Below are 8,911 nucleotides of genomic sequence, written 5' to 3' on the forward strand. Positions count from 1 at the left end.
TTTTGGCCAATTCCTACCTGTTCTTCAGGTCATGACCCACCAGTCCAGAACAACTGCTCTAATCTGACCTTTCGGTAAGGTTAGACTCATCCATATTTATGTGGGCTATTTTTCTAAAGAGAACAAAAACCCTTTTGTAAAAATGTTATAAATGAACTTGTATTGATTTTCTTCAGTTCTGTCTCGGTATGCGTGGCGATCGATACAATCCCTGCCTGAGTGATGGAGGAATTTGTGCTTGGAATTAGGCATCATTGTATTATTTATTTATTTATTATATTTTAATCTCATCAGACTTGAAAGAAAACCTCTTTTGACAAGATTACACAACCTCAAATGATGTATTACAGGCACAGAGGAAGTGTCTTCCATTTCAGTTCTGACAATTCTCTTGTCAAAACTTAATTGACTCACTCTCATGATTATCAATATCTGTTAATATTTTATCATCATAACCATCATCATTTTTGTAGCTGTAGTGAATTGGGTTGTGCACATGCTCTGTGTTTTCATTCCCCATCTCCTGCTTCCGATATGAAGGATTTAAAAGGCCTGTAAATATATATAACTGTCATCATCTTGGTGGTCTGTGGTAGAATCTCATGAAATTAGTCCCACTCTAAATAACCCCAGCCGCTCTGCTGTTTACCAGCTTCATTTTCGGTGGTATGTAGTGTTGTTTATACCCTGCCACAAAGGTTATATTTAAGATCAAAGTAATCATTGTTTCCCTCAGGCATATGAAAGCTGTGGTCATGATGAATCGCTGCTGGGTTTGTTGGCAGGGCCTAGAGATATTTTTGTAATGAATCTTTTAAATGGCAGAGCATGAGATCTCCCCAGTGCTCCACAAGGTGGCACTTTGGAGGCTTTGGAGACATCTCATTCTTAAAGGAATAGTTCAATCAAAATCACTATTTACTCAGCCTCACCTTGTTTCATGCCAGTAAGATGTTTTTTCTTTTTTCTGTGGGATATAAAAAGGGGATTTGAAGAATTAAAATGAATGCAGCTCTTTTCGATACAGTTTGTCAAGCTCCAAAAAGGACCCAAAAAGATGCACTACATTCAAAGCTATTGCATTTGTATATAAGACCTGGAATATAGCGCAGTCATATGAACTACTCATTTGTGGACTGTCTTTGCTGTATGAAGTTTCTTAAAGAAATGTGTTCCACAAAAACAAAAATAACCGTATATGGGTTTGGAACAACATGAGTTTCATCTATTCATTTATAAAAGAAACTATAGTCTAACTATAACAGTTAAAGGGATGTTTCGCCCAAAATGAAAATCAGGCCAACCAGGATGTAGATGAGTTTGTTTCTTCATCAGAACAGATTTGGAGAAATGTAGCATTGCATCACTTGCTCACCAATGGATCCTCTGCAGTGAATGGGTGCCGTCAGAATGAGAGTCCAAACAGCTGATAAAAACAAAATATCCACAAGTAGTCTTCACACTGTTGCTTCTGGCTAAAATACAAGTCCACTATCCATAATATAGCTTTCTTCATTGAAAAGCCACCTCATCTGAATCAGGAGAGAAATATGGACAGATTGAGCAACATTTACGTCTAAAGAATAGATCTAAGGAAATATATGGGTGGATTTTGATGTGATGGTTTGAAGTTAAAATTAACTGATGGACTGGAGTGGTGTGGATTACTTGTGGATTATTGTGATGTTTTTATCAGCTGTTTGGACTCTCATTCTGACGGCACCCATTCACTGCAGAGGATCCACTGGTGAACAAGTGATGCTACATTTCTCCAAATCTGTTCCCATGAAGAAACAAACTCATCCACATCTTGGATGACCTGAGGGTGAGAATTTTCAGCAAATTAGCATTTTGGGGTAAACTATTCCTTTAAGAACAGTACATTCACAATTTCATACTTTATCAATAATTACACTTAATAAAATGTCCTGTATTAATCCTTCATAAAACTTGATATTTAGCCATTTACAATGAACATTTATACATTGCTAGACATTCACTTTCTTTCTTCCTCTAAGTAATATTATCATCATATGTTCACCAAATTCTTCATGAATGTCTGAATCAGAGAGCTCAGAGCACTCAGTGTAGTGATGGATAGTGTGAGCGCGAGGATGCAGGATTCTCGGGGTGTAGACCGTGTTCATATCAAGCGCTGGGATTATGGACAGGACAAGGCAGGGGTGGTGCAGGACATGTACAGTAAAGTCCATCTGTTAGGACAGGAAACAGATTGCATCCTGCAGCGTGTTGTGCACCATCTAATGGCTCTATCAGCCATGCGTGAGAGACTTTGAATACGGTCATATCAATGTAACTCATTCAGGTGCGTTTAGAGATAAGCTGATAGCAAATTCAGAAGATGAGGCATTATACACACAATGCATCCTGCCATCTTATAATGTAGTATACATTTGGTCCAAAAGTTTAAGATCACTGCTTTTATTTGTCTAATTTAATATAAAGTTTCTGATTACAAATTATATTTCTGACATAAAAAAGTCAAGTGAATGTCAGTGTCTTAGTGTTTGATACTTCTTTTTTTTTCTTTAATGATAATAACACGATCATATATATATATATATATATATTAGGGCTGTCAGTTTAACGCGTTAACTTAATTAATTGGTTATGAAAAATAACGCAATTAAAATATTTTAACACAGTTAAAGGGTTAGTTCACCCAAAAATGCAAATTTTGCCTGTGTTTTACTCACCCTCAAAGCATAGGTGTATCTTCTTTCAGACGAATCCAATCGGACTTATATTAAAAATTGTCCTGGCCCCTCCAAGCCTTTCAATGGGGTTAAGCAGGCGTTGGCTGTCAACAGTTCAGAAGACGTGAAATAAAGTGCGCACATCCGTAATAAAACGTCCCTCACACGGCTCCGGGGGGTGAATAAAGGCCTCATGTAGCGAATCCATGCATTTTTGTAAGATAAATATCCATATTTCAAACATAATATGACGTAAGACATATGCGTCGTGCTCGCGCCTCTGAGAAATGCAGGAGCAAAGGAAACAAAGTTTCCTTACTTTAGCAAAGGAAAACCAGTCTCCTCTTGGTTTATATTGAAATCCTCCGACATTTTTCTTTACAAATCCTCGTTTTGTGCTTCTAATTCATGACCGGCGTTTTGTTTTGTTTTGTCTCCGCGTTCGTCACTAATCACGCAACTGTTCACAAATATGATGCAGGGCAACCACTTTATAAATGCAGTTATGCCCTAAAATTCAAGATATTGGTGCAAAAATGCCCCTGTATGTGTTTTTGTCTCATATTTATATGATACGATATCACAGGAGCAGGGAGAGCAGTAGGCTATCATCACACGAGTACTGATTTTGTCCCGAATATCACAAGTTTAAATGTAATTTTATACAACAGTTCAGTAAATAAGTTGATATTGTGTTATATTTTAAACACAATGTTATGTTTTTGCTCAATTTTGCAAAGAATATATTACCTTTAAAGCCACAGTAGAACTGTTGTGTGTCTCCGAGCAACACAGCTGTGTTTAGTTTCTGAATGAATCTGCATTTTGATCGAATCGTGTGAATCAATGAGTCAAAGCCACATTCACAAAGAGAGCCGTTTACTTCATTCCTGAATGAATCAGCCGTTTGGACCAACCCTAAAGGCATTTATCGCCACCTGCTGGCAGATTTAGTTTCTTTAATTTAGAGTATCATTTCAATAATAAAAAACAAATAAAAAATAAATCATTTGTCATCATTTACTCCCCCTCATATAATTTCAAACCTTTCTTTTGTGGAACATAAACATATTTATAAATATTCTATATTTATCTCTTTTAAAAGAATATAGAATACCCTTAAAGGGACTTTTTGAAGACTGTTGGTAACAAAGCTTTTTTTTTCTTTTTTTTATAGCCGTTGTAGCAATCAAATCAAATATTTCTAAAGCTACAATTTGCAATATCTACTTGATTCTTTCTCATTTAACACAAACATATCTTTAAATAATCTTTTGTGGGTATTTTCACAAGTCACATTTATTTTGCGATTAATTGTATAATCGATTAATAACATAATATAATATATTATTATAAAAATCTGGAATTGCGAAACTGACCCTCTACCGAAACTCCACAGTTTCGGGACGAGCCCAGCGCATGCAATTGATGGACGTGTGCACTGACCAATGAGCAGAGACATCACTCTTGGCTAACCAATGAGTAAACGAGTAAGTGCTAGACGGCCCCGCCTCCTAAAGCAGGTTAGATAGCGCAGCAGTGCATTGAGTAGAACCGCAGGTCTCACGCTGGATGCATAGAAGCCCGTTCCCATGAAAGCATCCGCGAATATGTAGCTGGAAAACACGCCTGTGATCTAAACAGTGCTGATCCTCGAGTGTGTGCGGGATACACGGGAGTCAGGGGTGCACCTCGGGTCACTGAAGGGTAAGAGGACAGATATTTGAGAGAGTTTATGGTCTGATTGTAGCGCGCAGAGCTAAAGCAGTAAATCCGGGGGTGGTTCTGGGTGGAAACTATTATCTTCGTAACGATAGAAATATGAAAAGAAACAGTCACAGAGGTGTGCTATAGATAAATCAGTGGAATGCTCAAGGGATTGTGTAAAGGCTGTGGTCAGGCCTCACATTGCTGTGATTTCAGGACAAACTGCATTACATCCATATATACAGAAAATGTTGAAAATTGGCCTGATGAGAATTCATATTAAAAACATGAATCATACACAAGCTGCTGTGATGTTTGTGTTCAACAGGCCTTTATGGCATTTACATTGATATCTCAATGCACACTGCAGTGCTGTTAGCTTTATGAGGGTCTTTGTTTGAGAAAAAAAGGTGTTTTATTTGCTATAAACTGCAAATATTGCTATTTTTATCATTGTCCATGAGATATGATTATGATTTTTGACTGTGACATCTGTTTAGTTGGGATTTGGGGATTGATGTGTGGTTATTATTATGCTACAGTTATCAAGACAACACCAAATAGACAGAAACTATGACTAGATTTAGTTGCTGTGCACTCGGCTCATGTCTAAATGCTGGTTTGTGGTCTGATCCAGGGTCTTTATGGTCTGTATAAATCAGCTGTGGGCTATTGAATGTAATGGTACAGTACTTCATGCATTTGTATTATTTTCACATCGAAACTAAATTTCAATATCGTGATAATACCGTATACCGTGATAAAAGCATGAGAATTTGATACCGGCATATCCCTAGTCCCACCTCATGTTATCTAAAATTATGTATGTTAGGAAATAAAAAATGTTGTGATTTCATTCCAATGTTTTCATTTTTTACACTCGTTCTACTATCGACTTTAATTTCAAGCTCAAACATTAAACCGAAGCTGTTGTAAGAAAGAACAAATATATTTCTGTAAATGATGGGAATTATAAGTTTATCGATAATTTGGTCCCAACTAGTTAGTCACTACTGATTGAAAGCATAACGTAGGTTATTCGAAGAGATCATTTTTGCCTGACGATGATCAAAACAATGTAGATGACTTCACTCTACTATATTCTCAGAATATCCCTGAGACTTGAGCGTGGGCTCTTTTTTGTTTTAGAAACCACCCCAACACCCTAGCAACCACATTGCGACTCGTTAAAACACCTTAGCAACCACATAGCAACACCCTGTCGAACACCCACAGGCCTATACATTTACACACGATTTCCAAATTTTCTTGGTTATTTGTGACAGGATATGTTTTCTCCAGGTGATCACGTGTGTTTCATGTGGTTTTGTGTTGGGTACGGTGCGCTGCATTGCCCTGCAGAAATCTGCACACCTCTCCTCCTGTCAGAGTACATGCAGCTTTTTTGGGGTTTTTTTCCCTTCACATACACACCTGGTCCAGCCAGTGACTCAGCTGCTAATATCCCCCTTTCTGTGGTTTTGTGTTTATCTGGTGGCCTGTGTGACTGAGCTTGGCATTATCTGAATTACAGGGATGAGCAGTCATAACTACTGTTATTTGATTCTCTACTGTCGTCTTATTAAAGTAACCCAGTATTCAGCGTCTGGGAGACGGCCGAGATACAGTAGGCCTCCCTTTTTTTTATTTTTATTTTTTGCTTTTTTCCATGACCTCACAGTTGTGTGTATGAATGTTTTGGGGCCCGGGGCCTGTTGCAGCTGGTGAGTTTCTGTAATTATTGTCACACTGACAGCTCTCTCCACAGCCTCTCATTAAGTTAAAAAAGAGAGAGAGAGAGAGAGAACTCAAATGAATGAGCGAGAGACATTTTGTCTGGGGCCCCGGATCCCGCTGAGCTGAGGGGCCCGGGATCAAGGAGAAAGGGTTGGGAAAATGGTGAAAGCAGCTATTTATATTTTGCCATTTCCTCCGTGAGGGGAGCGTCCCCCCGTGAGCAGGATTCACAGAAGTTGGACGGTGTATCCCAAACGTGCCTGTGGAAGCACAGCGGTCTCATTGAGTCCTCGACCCCCCGCTCTCAGAGCAGCACCTGCTGTTCAGACGCCTGCAGTGACGTGGCATTGATTTGCCGCACGCGTCTGTCTTTCAATGCTTTTGTTAGTGCAGTCGGCCAAAAGCTACTGCAGTGTTACGTTTCTGGGTCTTTAAGTTGGCTGAGACTGTGCTTGGCCTGAAATCTGCTTTTACTGGGATTCGTTTTTTTTTTCTTCAATACTGAACAGTTGCTTTTTGAATGATAATGACTATGCTATAAAAATATTTTATATATTTTTTAAAAGAGATGTAATAAATTATTATCTTAGAGTTTAATATAAAATATATATTATAATATGGTTTTTATTCACCCTATCTATTTTCTAAATGCCTATCTATTCACCCTATTTTCATTTTTGTGAATGAAATGTGTTTATATATTAATAATATTTCATTTGGGTGTCTCTTGAATTGACTTTAAGTATGGGACAGATGTGTGTCCTTTTTTAAAACCTTTCTTTTTTTCTTTTCTTTTTTTTTTAATATAAATCCAATTTTGAAGAAGTACTTTGCTGAAATTTGTAAGGCCTGTTTTATTTATTTTTTCTCCAAATTCAGTTTTTTTTTCTCCAAATGCAGTTTCCCCCCATTTACATTTTTCTTTTTTTCCATTAAATTTTTTTCAATAAAAGTTTTAATGATCAAATGAAATATTAGTAATCAAAAATGTATTGAAATGAATGTCTAATAATTGAAATCATGAAACTTTAACAACAATTTATGAAAAGTTTAACAAAAAATTAATTTTTACAACCTTATGAAATACATAAATTTTTTTCCTAAAATTGTTTAATTTTTTTTCTAAAATTCCTTGTTTTCTGTTTTGATTTGTCTGGTTTCCATTGTAGTAGTCTAATTAAATTTTAATAATTACAATGCATGTCTAATCAATTGAATTTATTTGATAAAACTTAACTTAATGATTTTCTGTATTCCATGTTATAGCTACAGTAAATTCCACTTTTATGTCTGGATTCTGTCTGTATTTTCATCATTGCAGAAATCATAAGGGCCTAATTGGTATCAATTCATAACCCATGTTTGTTGCATTTTAAGCAATGTCTACATTTTTGGCAACAGCCACCGTCTTTGGTCTGATTTACAGTAACTCCTGTCATGGCAGACAGAATCTTGCTTGACATGTTTATATAATTCATATCCTAAATAACACTTCAGTGTAATGGCTCAGACATTTGAAGGTAACTCTATCGTCCCCTGGAGTACTGAGATTTATTACAGTCATTTATTGTACACCGTACAAAACACATTTATTTGTACAGTGGCACCTCAGGCTTGCATTGCATTGGTCATTATGTATCTTCTTTACTTGTATTTCTGGGCATATATCACATAAAAACAAGGGTAAGACACTGAAAAGGTGAAAGTATTGTGTATCAGGAAACTGCTGCAATACCCAGATCTGTCCTCATTTACCCCGACACGTGTTTCTGTTCTCTGTTTCACAGTAATGCTGTTTGCTTGAGTAAGTCCATGTAGCTAAACCTGCTCAAGCAAACACAACGAGGCCACAAGGGAGAAACTCATATCTGTGTGACCACTTTTATATGGGATTGTTGTTGTTTTTTTTAATTGAAACTTAACAAATTGCAACTTTTTTGTTGTATAAAGGTCACATTAGTTACTTTCGAAATGCATTTTATATATAGATTTTTGTATTTTTTTTACCCTTGTCTCAGACCCAAATATTCAATTTCAAAGTATGAAAATCCTTCATTTAAAAAAAAAAAAAATGTTGGTCTTCACAAACAATAAAACAAATCAGGGGTCACCAAACTTGTTCCTGGAGGGCCGGTGTCCTGCAGAGTTTAGCTCCAACCCTAATCAAACACACCTGAAGCAGCTAATCAAGGTCTTACTAGGTATACTTGAAACTTGCTGGCAGGTGTGTTGAGGCAAGTTGGAGCTAAACTCTGCAGGACACCGGCCCTCCAGGACTACACAAATATCAAAATGACATTTTTACACAAATTATGACTTAGTTGTTGCGCGGTTTTCACCACAACCACCAGTTTCGTTCTAGTGAAGTTTCTCCAAATTTTATTGCACTTGTTTACCAAGACAAAAGTGTCAAAGAAGAGCTTGAAATGAAATTTGAGACGTGATGTTTGAAGAAAATACGGGGGAAAAAAACATTTTATATTGCATTTTCATAAGATATGATAGTCATAAAATTAGCCTTTTTAAGTAAAGAAATTGCCCATTTATGTGAAAAATGTCCCCACAGAATGTAGCTATATAAATTTGATATTTGTTGGTTTAAAAGAAATTGCAGAAATGACTGAATTCTTCTATGAAACGTTGTAGTAGGCAAGTTAAACTAAGTGTTCAATGTGTGCTTGAAAAGTTTCTTTTCTGAAAGTCCACAGGTTCAAAAGTTTTGGGACCTACATGGTTTAAACAGACAATTT

At 36.7% G+C, this 8,911-nt stretch overlaps 1 protein-coding gene across 1 annotated transcript in view; it reads left to right on the forward strand.

The window, feature by feature from the left end:
- The first annotated feature begins 4,246 nt into the window (after window positions 1-4,246).
- The window catches only part of LOC107588047 (cytoplasmic protein NCK1-like), a 45,705-nt gene continuing 41,040 nt past the window's right edge, over window positions 4,247-8,911 (forward strand). Inside the window, exon 1 of the mRNA XM_016276042.1 lies at window positions 4,247-4,424. The gene's annotated coding sequence lies outside the window, so the exon portion shown is untranslated. The remainder of the gene's footprint in view (window positions 4,425-8,911) is intronic.

Source organism: Sinocyclocheilus grahami, unplaced genomic scaffold, assembly GCF_001515645.1.
Source record: "Sinocyclocheilus grahami isolate Dianchi unplaced genomic scaffold, SAMN03320097.WGS_v1.1 scaffold98.1, whole genome shotgun sequence".
Taxonomy (NCBI): Eukaryota; Metazoa; Chordata; class Actinopteri; order Cypriniformes; family Cyprinidae; genus Sinocyclocheilus; species Sinocyclocheilus grahami.